This window comes from Cherax quadricarinatus, unplaced genomic scaffold, assembly GCF_038502225.1.
Source record: "Cherax quadricarinatus isolate ZL_2023a unplaced genomic scaffold, ASM3850222v1 Contig790, whole genome shotgun sequence".
NCBI lineage: Eukaryota > Metazoa > Arthropoda > Malacostraca > Decapoda > Parastacidae > Cherax > Cherax quadricarinatus.
The window spans coordinates 97,501-111,019 of NW_027195816.1; the positions used below are offsets into that span (position 1 = coordinate 97,501).

General features: G+C 46.4%; 1 protein-coding gene across 1 annotated transcript in view; it reads right to left on the minus strand.

Annotated features, from left to right (window-relative positions):
• LOC128691657 (uncharacterized) overlaps positions 1-9,382 on the minus strand; it is a 94,718-nt gene extending 85,336 nt beyond the window's left edge. Inside the window, exon 1 of the mRNA XM_053780502.2 lies at positions 9,264-9,382. The gene's annotated coding sequence lies outside the window, so the exon portion shown is untranslated. The remainder of the gene's footprint in view (positions 1-9,263) is intronic.
• Between the last annotated feature and the right edge of the window lie 4,137 nt (positions 9,383-13,519).

Sequence of the window (13,519 nt, forward strand, 5' to 3'; positions counted from 1 at the left end):
TATATCAGTGGGTACATGTCAGTGGGTACTATATGTCATTGGGTACATGTCAGTGGGTACTATATGTCAGTGGGTACATGTCAGTGGGTACATGTCAGTGGGTACTATATGTCAGTGGGCACATGTCAGTGGGTACTATATGTCAGTGGGTACTATATTTCAGTGGATACTATATGTCAGTGGGTACTATATGTCAGTGGGTACTATATGTCAGTGGGTACTATATGTCAGTGGGTACTATATGTCAATGGGTACTATATGTCAGTGAGTACTATATGTCAGTGGGTACTATATGTCAGTGGGTACTATATGTCAGTGGGTACTATATGTTAGTGGATACATGTCAGTGGGTATAAGTCAGTGGTTACACGTCAGTGGTTACACGTCAGTGGTTACACGTCAGTGGGTACATGTCAGAGCCTACTGTAAATTCGTGGGTACTGCCAGTGATTAATTTATGTCGGCAGATATTCTAAGCCAGTGGATAACATATAGCAGTGTAGGACGTATGTCAGAGAGTACCCACATATGTTGTTCACTAACACGTGTTAGTGGGTACTGGTCCACCATGAGAGTATCTTTAATTCACTGCCTCACCATAAAAATTCCTCTCGACTTAAAATAGCACCCTAACAACTGCCTTGTAATTTCAGCGAGGTCGACAGGAGGACGCAGAGAAGTAATGGTAGGCTGTGTTAGCAGAGCATCACAGCAGGATGGCTCAGCAGGATGTCTCAGATTACAGGATGTTTCAAAAGGGTGCCTCAACAGGATATATTAGCAGGATATCTAAACAGGATATATTAGCAGAATATCTCTCCAGGATATCTCAAGAGGATATATTAGCAGGATATCTCTCCAGGATATCTCAACAAGATATATTAGCAGGATATCTCAACAGGATATATTAGCAGGATATCTCTCCAGGATATCTCAAGAGGATATATTAGCAGGATATCTCTCCAGGATATCTCAAGAGGATATATTAGCAGGATATCTCTCCAGGATATCTCAACAGGATATATTAGCAGGATATCTCAACAGGATATATTAGCAGGATATCTCTCCAGGATATCTCAAGAGGATATATTAGCAGGATATCTCTCCAGGATATCTCAACAGGATATATTAGCAGGATATCTCAACAGGATATATTAGCAGGATATCTCTCCAGGATACCTCAAGAGGATATAATAGCAGGATATCTCTCCAGGATATCCCAACATGATATATTAGCAGGATATCTGTCCAGGATATCTCAACAGGATATATTAGCAGGATATCTCTCCAGGATATCTCAACCGGATGTCTCACCAGGATGTCCTCGCATAGTCTCGAGTTATTTTCTCTTGGGAATGAATGAATATTGTCTTGGGGAGCCGATATTTGCTTTCGTGAGGGAACTGTTTATATGAGGTGTGTGTACTCACCTAGTTGAGGTTGCGGGGGTCGAGTCCGAGCTCCTGGCCCCGCCTCTTCACTGATCGCTACTAGGTCACTCTCCCTGAGCCGTGAGCTTTATCATACCTCTGCTTAAAGCTATGTATGGATCCTGCCTCCACTACATCGCTTCCCAAACTATTCCACTTACTGACTACTCTGTGGCTGAAGAAATACTTCCTAACATCCCTGTGATTCATCTGTGTCTGTGTCTGTGTGTATGTATAAAGAGAGAGTGAGTTTCTGAAGACGTGAAGTGAGTTAAATGTAACATTAAACAAGGAAATACTAAAAAAAAAGGCAAAATAATATTGGTCAAAAGGGGGAGACAGTGAAGAGTTAAGGCTAAGAAAAGGCCTAACGCCACCTGAGGTACCTGAAGAAAGACTCAAGATACAGTCACCGCTGTCACGGTACAGTCACCGCTGTCACGGTACAGTCACCGCTGTCACGGTACAGTCACCGCTGTCACGGTACAGTCACCATTGTCACGGTACAGTCACCGCTGTCACGGTACAGTCACCGCTGTCACGGTACAGTCACCGCTGTCACGGTACAGTCACCGCTGTCACGGTACAGTCACCGCTGTCACGGTGGGTGTCCCGGCGACACGAAACTAATAGTGACACTGTTGAACGTGGTGACAACGAAGTTCTTTCACGATTCTAGTCGCGCGCAAATCTAGTGGCTTGTGAGACATCCAGTCGATACATCCGGTCGACACATCCAGTCGACACACCCAGTCGATACATCCGGTCGACACATCCAGTCAATACATCCGGTCGACACATCCAGTCGATACATCTAGTCGACACATCCAGTCGATACATCCAGTCGACACATCCAGTCGATACATCCGGTAGACACATCCAGTCGATACTGGATGTGCTCGATACATCACAGTCGACACATCCAGTCTGGAGAGGACAAGAGGAACAGGATCACAGTACTGGAGAGGACAAGAGGAACATCCAGTACTGGAGAGGACCAGAGTAACAGAATCACAGTACTGGAGAGGACAAGAGGAACAGGATCACAGTACTGGAGAGGACAAGAGCAACAGGATCACAGTACTGGAGAGGACAAGAGGAACAGGATCACAGTACTGGAGAGGACAAGAGGAACAGGATCACAGTACTGGAGAGGACAAGAGGAACAGGATCACAGTACTGGAGAGGACAAGAGGAACAGGATCACAGTACTGGAGAGGACAAGAGGAACAGGATCACAGTACTGGAGAGGACAAGAGGAACAGGATCACAGTACTGGAGAGGACAAGAGGAACAGGATCACAGTACTGGAGAGGACAAGAGGAACAGGATCACAGTACTGGAGGGGACAAGAATAACAGAATCACAGTACTGGAGAGGACAAGAGGAACAGGATCACAGTACTGGAGAGGACAAGAGGAACAGGATCACAGTACTGGAGAGGACAAGAGGAACAGGATCACAGTACTGGAGAGGACAAGAGGAACAGGATCACAGTACTGGAGAGGACAAGAGGAACAGGATCACAGTACTGGAGAGGACAAGAGGAACAGGATCACAGTACTGGAGAGGACAAGAGGAACAGGACAAGAGGAACAGGATCACAGTACTGGAGAGGACAAGAGGAACAGGATCACAGTACTGGAGAGGACAAGAGGAACAGGATCACAGTACTGGAGAGGACAAGAGGAACAGGATCACAGTACTGGAGAGGACAAGAGGAACAGGATCACAGTACTGGAGAGGACAAGAGGAACAGGATCACAGTACTGGAGAGGACAAGAGGAACAGTATCAGGATCACAGTACTGGAGAGGACAAGAGGAACAGGATCACAGTACTGGAGAGGACAAGAGCAACAGGATCACAGTACTGGAGAGGACAAGAGGAACAGGATTACAGTACTGGAGAGGACAAGAGGTCCAGGATCACAGTACTGGATCACAGTACTGGAGAGGACAAGAGGAACAGGATCTTTAACAGGATCACAGTACTGGAGAGGACAAGAGCAACAGGATCACAGTACTGGAGAGGACAAGAGAAACAGGATCACAGTACTGGAGAGGACAAGAGGAACAGGATCACAGTACTGGAGAGGACAAGAGGAACAGGATCACAGTACTGGAGAGGACAAGAGCAACAGGATCACAGTACTGGAGAGGACAAGAGCAACAGGATCACAGTACTGGAGAGGACAAGAGCAACAGGATCACAGTACTGGAGAGGACAAGAGCAACAGGATCACAGTACTGGAGAGGACAAGAGGAACAGGATCACAGTACTGGAGAGGACAAGAGGAACAGGATCACAGTACTGGAGAGGAGAAGAGGAACAGGATCACAGTACTGGAGAGGACAAGAGGAACAGGATCACAGTACTGGAGAGGACAAGAGGAACAGGATCACAGTACTGGAGAGGACAAGAGGAACAGGATCACAGTACTGGAGAGGACAAGAGGAACAGGATCACAGTACTGGAGAGGACAAGAGGAACAGGATCACAGTACTGGAGAGGACAAGAGGAACAGGATCACAGTACTGGAGAGGACAAGAGGAACAGGATCACAGTACCGGAGAGGACAAGAGGAACAGGATCACAGTACTGAAGAGGACAAGAGGCAACAGATCACAGTACTGGAGAGGACAAGAGGAACAGGATCACAGTACTGGAGAGGACAAGAGGAACAGGATCACAGTACTGGAGAGGACAAGAGTACTGGAGAGGACAAGAGGAACAGGATCACAGTACTGGAGAGGACAAGAGGAACAGGATCACAGTACTGGAGAGGACAAGAGGAACAGGATCACAGTACTGGAGAGGACAAGAGGAACAGGATCACAGTACTGGAGAGGACAAGAGGAACAGGATCACAGTACTGACAAGAGGAACAGGATCACAGTACTGGAGAGGACAAGAGGAACAGGATCACAGTACTGGAGAGGACAAGAGGAACAGGATCACAGTACTGGAGAGGACAAGAGGAACAGGATCACAGTACTGGAGAGGACAAGAGGAACAGGATCACAGTACTGGAGAGGACAAGAGGAACAGGATCACAGTACTGGAGAGGACAAGAGGAACAGGATCACAGTACTGGAGAGGACAAGAGGAACAGGATCACAGTACTGGAGAGGACAAGAGGAACAGGATCACAGTACTGGAGAGGACAAGAGGAACAGGATCACAGTACTGGAGAGGACAAGAGGAACAGGATCACAGTACTGGAGAGGACAAGAGGAACAGGATCACAGTACTGGAGAGGACAAGAGGAACAGGATCACAGTACTGGAGAGGACAAGAGGAACAGGATCACAGTACTGGAGAGGACAAGAGGAACAGGATCACAGTACTGGAGAGGACAAGAGGAACAGGATCACAGTACTGGAGAGGACAAGAGGAACAGGATCACAGTACTGGAGAGGACAAGAGGAACAGGATCACAGTACTGGAGAGGACAAGAGGAACAGGATCACAGTACTGGAGAGGACAAGAGGAACAGGATCACAGTACTGGAGAGGACAAGAGGAACAGGATCACAGTACTGGAGAGGACAAGAGGAACAGGATCACAGTACTGGAGAGGACAAGAGGAACAGGATCACAGTACTGGAGAGGACAAGAGGAACAGGATCACAGTACTGGAGAGGACAAGAGGAACAGGATCACAGTACTGGAGAGGACAAGAGGAACAGGATCACAGTACTGGAGAGGACAAGAGGAACAGGATCACAGTACTGGAGAGGACAAGAGGAACAGGATCACAGTACTGGAGAGGACAAGAGGAACAGGATCACAGTACTGGAGAGGACAAGAGGAACAGGATCACAGTACTGGAGAGATCACAGTACTGAAGAGGACAAGAGGAACAGGATCACAGTACCGGAGAGGACAAGAGGAACAGGATCACAGTACTGGAGAGGACAAGAGGAACAGGATCACAGTACTGATCACAGTACTGGAGAGACAAGAGGAACAGGACACAGAGGAACAGGATCACAGTACTGCAGAGGACAAGAGGAACAGGATCACAGTACTGGAGAGGACAAGAGGAACAGGATCACAGTACAGAGGAGAGGAACAGGATCACAGTACTGGAGAGGACAAGAGGAACAGGATCACAGTACTGGAGAGGACAAGAGGAACAGGATTACAGTACTGGAGAGGACAAGAGGAACAGGATCACAGTACTGGAGAGGACAAGAGGAACAGGATCACAGTACAGAGGACAAGAGGAACAGGATCACAGTACTGGAGAGGACAAGAGGAGGACAAGAGGAACAGGATCACAGTACTGGAGAGGACAAGAGGAACAGGATCACAGTACTGGAGAGGACAAGAGGAACAGGATCACAGTACTGGACAAGAGAACAGGATCACAGACAAGAGGAACAGGATCACAGTACTGGAGAGGACAAGAGGAACAGGATCACAGTACTGGAGAGGACAAGAGGAACAGGATCACAGTACTGGAGAGGACAAGAGGAACAGGATCACAGTACTGGAGAGGACAAGAGGAACAGGATCACAGTACTGGAGAGGACAAGAGGAACAGGATCACAGTACTGGAGAGGACAAGAGGAACAGGATCACAGTACTGGAGAGGACAAGAGCAACAGGATCACAGTACTGGAGAGGACAAGAGGAACAGGATCACAGTACTGGAGAGGACAAGAGGAACAGGATCACAGTACTGGAGAGGACAAGAGGAACAGGATCACAGTACTGGAGAGGACAAGAGGAACAGGATCACAGTACTGGAGAGGACAAGAGGAACAGGATCACAGTACTGGAGAGGACAAGAGGAACAGGATCACAGTACTGGAGAGGACAAGAGGAACAGGATCACAGTACTGGAGAGGGAGGAACAGGACAAGAGCAACAGGATCACAGTACTGGAGAGGACAAGAGCAACAGGATCACAGTACTGGAGAGGATCACACAAGAGAGCAACAGGATCACAGTTCTGGAGAGGACAAGAGCAACAGGATCACAGTACTGGAGAGGACAAGAGCAACAGGATCACAGTACTGGAGAGGACAAGAGCAACAGGATCACAGTACTGGAGAGGACAAGAGCAACAGGATCACAGTACTGGAGAGGACAAGAGCAACAGGATCACAGTACTGGAGAGGACAAGAGCAACAGGATCACAGTACTGGAGAGGACAAGAGCAACAGGATGCGGAGCATGTGCCAGGGAACATGAAGTTACTTTATCTTATGAAGAAAATTGCATTAGTTTCATATCTTTTGCCAGGAAGCCTGGTCACAGACCGGGCCGCGGGGGCGTTGACCCCCGGAGCTCTCTCCAGGTAAATAATGTTGTTATTAATTTTTGAAATCGGAAAAGGAGGAATATGATCAGTGGCGCAGAGAGAGAGAGAGAGAGAGAGAGAGAGAGAGAGAGAGAGAGAGAGAGAGAGAGAGAGAGAGAGAGCAAGAAGCGAAACTAAGCCAATTTTCGGTACCATGAGATATCCATCTTCAGAACAGTGAACGCTGAGACAACACAAGTGATCAGAACACGGAGAGTGAAGCTAACAGAAGCAATATTTTTTTTTCTACGCAAGTGAGGTAGTATACAAGAGCGAGAGGGGGAGAGGGAGAGGGGAGAGGGGGAAAGGGGGAGAGGGGAGGGTGAGAGGGGAGAGGGGAGGGTGAGAGGGGAGAGGGAGAGGGGAGAGGGGGAGAGGGAGAGGGGGAGAGGGGGAGAGAGAGAGGGGGGTAGATGAGCCAGAGAGACTTGATCTGCTTTTCACCCAGAATGAGTATGTTATAGCTGAAATTATAAGGAACCACGAGGTACCAGTGACCAGGTGGTACTAAGTTTTGAATACCTGGTGGAAATGAGGTACATATACCCTGACACTGTGTCCTGAGGTACATGTACCCTGACACTGTGTCCTGAGGTACATGTACCCTGACACTGTGTCCTGAGGTTCATGTACCCTGACACTGTGTCCTGAGGTACATGTACCCTGACACTGTGTCCTGAGGTACATGTACCCTGACACTGTGTCCTGAGGTACATGTACCCTGATACTGTGTCCTGAGGTACATGTACCCTGACACTGTGTCCTGAGGTACATGTACTCTGGCACTGGGTCCTGAGGTACATGTACCCTGACACTGTGTCCTGAGGTACATGTACCCTGACACTGTGTCCTGAGGTACATGTACCCTGACACTGTGTCCTTAGGTACATGTACCCTGACACTGTGTCCTGAGGTACATGTACTCTGACACTGGGTCCTGAGGTACATGTACCCTGACACTGTGTCCTGAGGTATATGTACCCTGACACTGTGTCCTGAGGTATATGTACTCTGACACTGGGTCCTGACGTACATGTACCCTGACACTGTGTCCTGAGGTACATGTACCCTGACATTGTGTCCTGAGGTACATGTACCCTGACATTGTGTCCTGAGGTACATGTACCCTGACACTGTGTCTTGAGGTACATGTACCCTGACACTGTGTCCTGAGGTACATGTACCCTGACATTGTGTCCTGAGGTACATGTACCCTGACACTGTGTCTTGAGGTACATGTACCCTGACACTGTGTCCTGAGGTACATGTACTCTGACACTGGGTCCTGAGGTACATGTACCCTGACACTGTGTCCTGAGGTACATGTACCCTGACACTGTGTCCTGAGGTACATGTACCCTGACACTGTGTCTTGAGGTACATGTACCCTGACACTGTGTCCTGAGGTACATGTACTCTGACACTGTGTCCTGAGGTACATGTACTCTGACACTGGGTCCTGAGGTACATGTACCCTGACACTGTGTCCTGAGGTACATGTACCCTGACACTGTGTCCTGAGGTACATGTACCCTGACACTGTGTCTTGAGGTACATGTACCCTGACACTGTGTCTTGAGGTACATGTACCCTGACACTGTGTCTTGAGGTACATGTACCTTGACACTGTGTCCTGAGGCACATGTACACACAACCTGTGTTCCCGAGGCACATGTAAACACAACTTGTCCCGAGGCACATGTAAACACCACCAACGTCTGTACATGTTAAGCTACCGTCTGGAAGCTCCCTCGCCACTATATATATTAGCCCAGTAAACCAAAACAGCCATCAATACCTTTGATAGGTCCTTCAAGATTCCCGTAATATCGCTTCCAACGCCAGATTACACACAGGTTAACACTACAAACACAAGAGGAGCTTCCAGGAACCCCAACAAAGGCTCGGTCAGAACTATACCTCACACAAGCGGCCCATTCATGTGTCAGCAGAACCAGTGTGTAACCCAGGCCTATTTCACACTAAATACTGAGAAAGTATACAGGAGTGCATCAACACTGCTTCCTGAGTTAAGATAAATAAGCTATGTGGAATGATTGCTACAGCTAGAAATTGCACGAGTAGAGAGAGATGAACAATAAGGGGGGGATACGACCACGACATACATAATACTCCAGGGTATAGACAGGGGGTAGAAAGGGATAGGTTATTCACCAGGGATGGAACAAGAGAGGGCACGAGGCACCGGGAAACATTGCGTCAAGTTTTCAATAGTTGAAAAATAGAATGGAGTTGAGGAATAACATGTTACAACTGACTACACAGGAAATCAAAAGTTGATAGGTTGATTGTGAGTGAAGAAATTGGGCCAGGAGCTGTAGCTCGCTCACTGCCCATTCAGATAACTAAACACACAGACACGAGATATGGGGCCAGGAGCTACGAATCGACCCATGCAACCATAAATAGGTGAGTACACACACACACACACACACACGGCGGAAATGAAGCGAAATAGACGGACAGTAAAACACAACGAACCACTTAAACAAATACTTACTTGAGTGTGGCGAGGTGCGCGTGTGTGTCTGTGAGTGCACGCGCGTGTGAGGTGCGTGTGTGTGCGTGCGGCGTGGCTGGACACACAACTGTAACTGACTTGACTAGAGTGGTGGAGGCGACTTAATGTCAACTAGCAAGGTTATGTGTGTGTGTGTGTGTGTGTGTGTGTGTGTGTGTGTGTGTGTGTGTGTGTGTGTGTGTGTGTGTGTGTGTGTGTGTGTGTGTGTGTGTGGTTACTGAACTGGGAAGAGTATTATTGGTCATACAGGAAGAGGGGATGAAAGGAGAAGGGGAGCAGAATAGTTAAGAAGTGGGAGGGGAACAGAAATATGGGAAAGAAATTATGGGAAAGAGAAAATGAGAGATAAAGGAACAATTGGAGAGAAAGGGAAACTAGAATTTGGGAAAAGTGGGACAGGATAAGGGGGAGTGAAAAAGGGGAAATGGGGAATTAATAGGAAATTGGGGATGGGGCAGGAAAAATGGGAAAGAGGGAATGTGAAAGGGAGGAGTGAGAAAGAGGGAATGGGAAAGAGGAAATGGAAAAGGAGGGGAAATGGAGAGACACTTCTCGCCCGTAATATGACAATGGGAGAAAGAGAAAATAGGAAAGGGAGAATAGGGAAAAAATGCTAATGGGGAGACAGATCCCCGACACAAAAAAACTAATCTCTCGCAAACAAAAAAAAAAAATAAAAAAAATAAAAAAAATCTCTTTACTACGACAAAAAAACAACTAAAAAGGGGCGGCGTGACGTCACAGTGGGTGGCAACACAGGCCGGCTGCCGCCCAGTGTTCACCACCCCGTGTATGGTGTTCAGGGAGAGGCGCTAAGCCCGCAGGGGCCATACACCGCCTGGGGGACGGGGGGGGGGGGTAGGGATGGGAAGTGATCTTGTGTTATTATGAAGGAAGGTGTGACTGTCACCAGTCGTTACATAAGACTGTCACCAGTCGTTACATAAGACTGTCACCAGTCGTTACATAAGACTGTCACCAGTCGTTACATAAGACTGTCACCAGTCGTTACATAAGACTGTCACCAGTCGTTACATAAGACTGTCACCAGTCGTTACATAAGACTGTCACCAGTCGTTACATAAGACTGTCACCAGTCGTTACATAAGACTGTCACCAGTCGTTACATAAGACTGTCACCAGTCGTTACATAAGACTGTCACCAGTCGTTACATAAGACTGTCACCAGTCGTTACATAAGACTGTCACCAGTCGTTACATAAGACTGTCACCAGTCGTTACATAAGACTGTCACCAGTCGTTACATAAGACTGTTACCAGTCGTTACATAAGACTGTCACCAGTCGTTACATAAGACTGTCACCAGTCGTTACATAAGACTGTCACCAGTCGTTACATAAGACTGTCACCAGTCGTTACATAAGACTGTTACCAGTCGTTACATAAGACTGTCACCAGTCGTTACATAAGACTGTCACCAGTCGTTACATAAGACTGTCACCAGTCGTTACATAAGACTGTCACCAGTCGCTACATAAGACTGCCACCAGTCGTTACATAATACTGTCACCAGTCGTTACATAAGACTGTCACCAGTCGCTACATAAGACTGTCACCAGTCGTTACATAAGACTGTCACCAGTCGTTACATAAGACTGTCACCAGTCGTTACATAAGACTGTCACCAGTCACATAATACTGTCACCAGGCGTCACAAAGCAATTACCTGAGTCCCCTTGCTGAACACCCTCTTTGCCTTCAATAGCAACAACGCTCTTCTTGCCGAATAAGGCAAGCGAAAATTTGTGTATGCAATAATTTCGCAAAAATAATTCTGAACCTAACGAAGAACAAATATATTTCATTGTGTTTATTATTAAATTATTGTAAACTTATCTAAAATATATTTAGTTGGATTAAACTAAATTAAATTGAGCTTGTTATAATAAGGTTAGGTAAGTTTTCTAAGATTCTTTTGGTACAAAATTATTAATTTTTATATTAACATAAATAAAAGAAATATATCTTTAAAAGTATTAGAGAAAATTTTAGAAAGGACTTTATTTTAAATGAATTCTTGCTAACTGACCAGTTTTACTTATTTGGCACGACATATATATATATATATATATATATATATATATATATATATATATATATATATATATATATATATATATGCACACATACACACCTGTTAGTGTATATACACTAGCCTATGCACACCTCGGCATACACAGCCCTGGGCTCCCTACATTACGTTCCATTAGCTCAGAGAATGTGTGACTGCCTCAGCCAGCCGACCATCCTCAGAATCTAAGTCAATATTCCACTGTTGGTGAGACACTGAGTAACAGCTGCACAAGTCTTATTTGGTGATTTTTTTTTTTAATCTGACTGTACTTTCCTTTATGTGGCTGCAGGGGTTGAGTCGCAGCTCCTGACCCAGAATCTCCTCTCATAATTTTATATTGTAGTTCGCACACCAATTGCCAATTATTTTTGGCACTGTTACATTCATGGAGAAACGCTAAGCCCGTATGGGTTACACAACGCCTGGAGAATGGATGGTAATCAGATTTGCTCCAGGAAAGGGAAAGAGGGTCAATTCCAATTCCTAAGATCAAGAACCCCCTTCAGTTGGCATCAAAGCCTCTTCATGAGAGTTGGACGCTTCTGAAGCTCACGGTTCGAATCTCTCAACCGTGAGCTCCATCAAGCAGTTCGAATCCTGCTTGCTCGAGTGAACCCTTGAGGAGGTTTCAATTCCACGGCATAGGATACGTCAGACGATCCACTTAATCATAGGATTAAACCCTAAGTTGGTATTAGATGGAGAAGCAATTTCTCCCAGTGTTTGAACCTCTCAACCTCTCCCAGTGTTCGAACCTCTCAACCCCTCCCAGTGTTCGAACCTTTCAACCCTCTCCCAGTGTTCGAACCTCTCAACCCCTCCCAGTGTTCGAACCTTTCAACCCTCTCCCAGTGTTCGAACCTCTCAACCCCTCCCAGTGTTCGAACCTTTCAACCCTCTCCCAGTGTTCGAACCTTTCTGCCCTCTCCCAGTGTTCGAACCTTTCAACCCTCTCCCAGTGTTCGAACCTCTCAACCCTCTCCCAGTGTTCGAACCTCTCAACCCCTCCCAGTGTTCGAACCTCTCAACCCCTCCCAGTGTTCGAACCTCTGAAATCAGAGAAAGGGGAACTCATGTACATTCTTACATTCCTTCACACGCACAATCACTCCATGATAATGTTGACAAATTTGGAAAAAAAAGAGATACCGTTAAGGAAAATGTAGAATATAACATTGGTACATCTCTGTTTATCATTAGGAATAATCTTGTGAAAAGTAAATAATTCAACTAAATGTCAGAGGAATGCAGGTAGGAGCTGAGTAGGTCTGTCGCCCATTATGATAACACGAGCGTAGATGAGAAAAGTCTACGGAGCAACTTGCAACGTGGCCTGGTGGCTGAAGCTCTCGCTTCACACGGTGAGATGTCCGGGTTCGAGTCCTAGCGAGGGTAGAAACACTGGGCGTGTTTCTTTACAGTGGGTACATCTATGCTCCCCATCAGTAAAATGGGTACCTGGGTGTTAGTTGACTGGTGTGGGTCGCATCCTGGGACAAAACTGACCTAATTTGCCCGAAATGCTCAGCATAACAAGGGACTTTCGATACAGTAGTATGTTATTGATGTCAGCTAGGACTGTATACCTGTGACTAATGTCACAGTAGCCAGACTTAGGCTCGGTTACAAGTACAGTTGGTAGTGAGACACACGCACACGTCATGATCAAACTTAGTGCGAAGTATGTGGTCAGCCTTAGGGTCAGTTGTACACTGTGTGCTTCACTGTCCACTTATTGAGGAATATATATACACACAGAGTGTGTATCGTGGCGGTATTTTATACCATTTATCTTCATATACACATAATATAACATGTTTGATACGTCTAGGTATGTTATTAATGAAAATAAGATACCAGACATGTTAAGTAAATGTCCTAAATTTGATTGCAACAGATAAGACAATTGTTGATATGAATTCAGATGTCTTTTTAACCCTCTGGACGACTAGTTCCTCGGCCTGAAGAGGGTTAAGAGGCGTAGCCACATGCCTTTACGCTACAGTCCACAGGATGGATATGAGGTACACAATAAATTAGCCATTACCATCCACAGGATGGATATGAGGTACACAATAAACTAGCCACTACCATCCACAGGATGGATATGAGGTACACAATAAACTAGCCATTACCATCC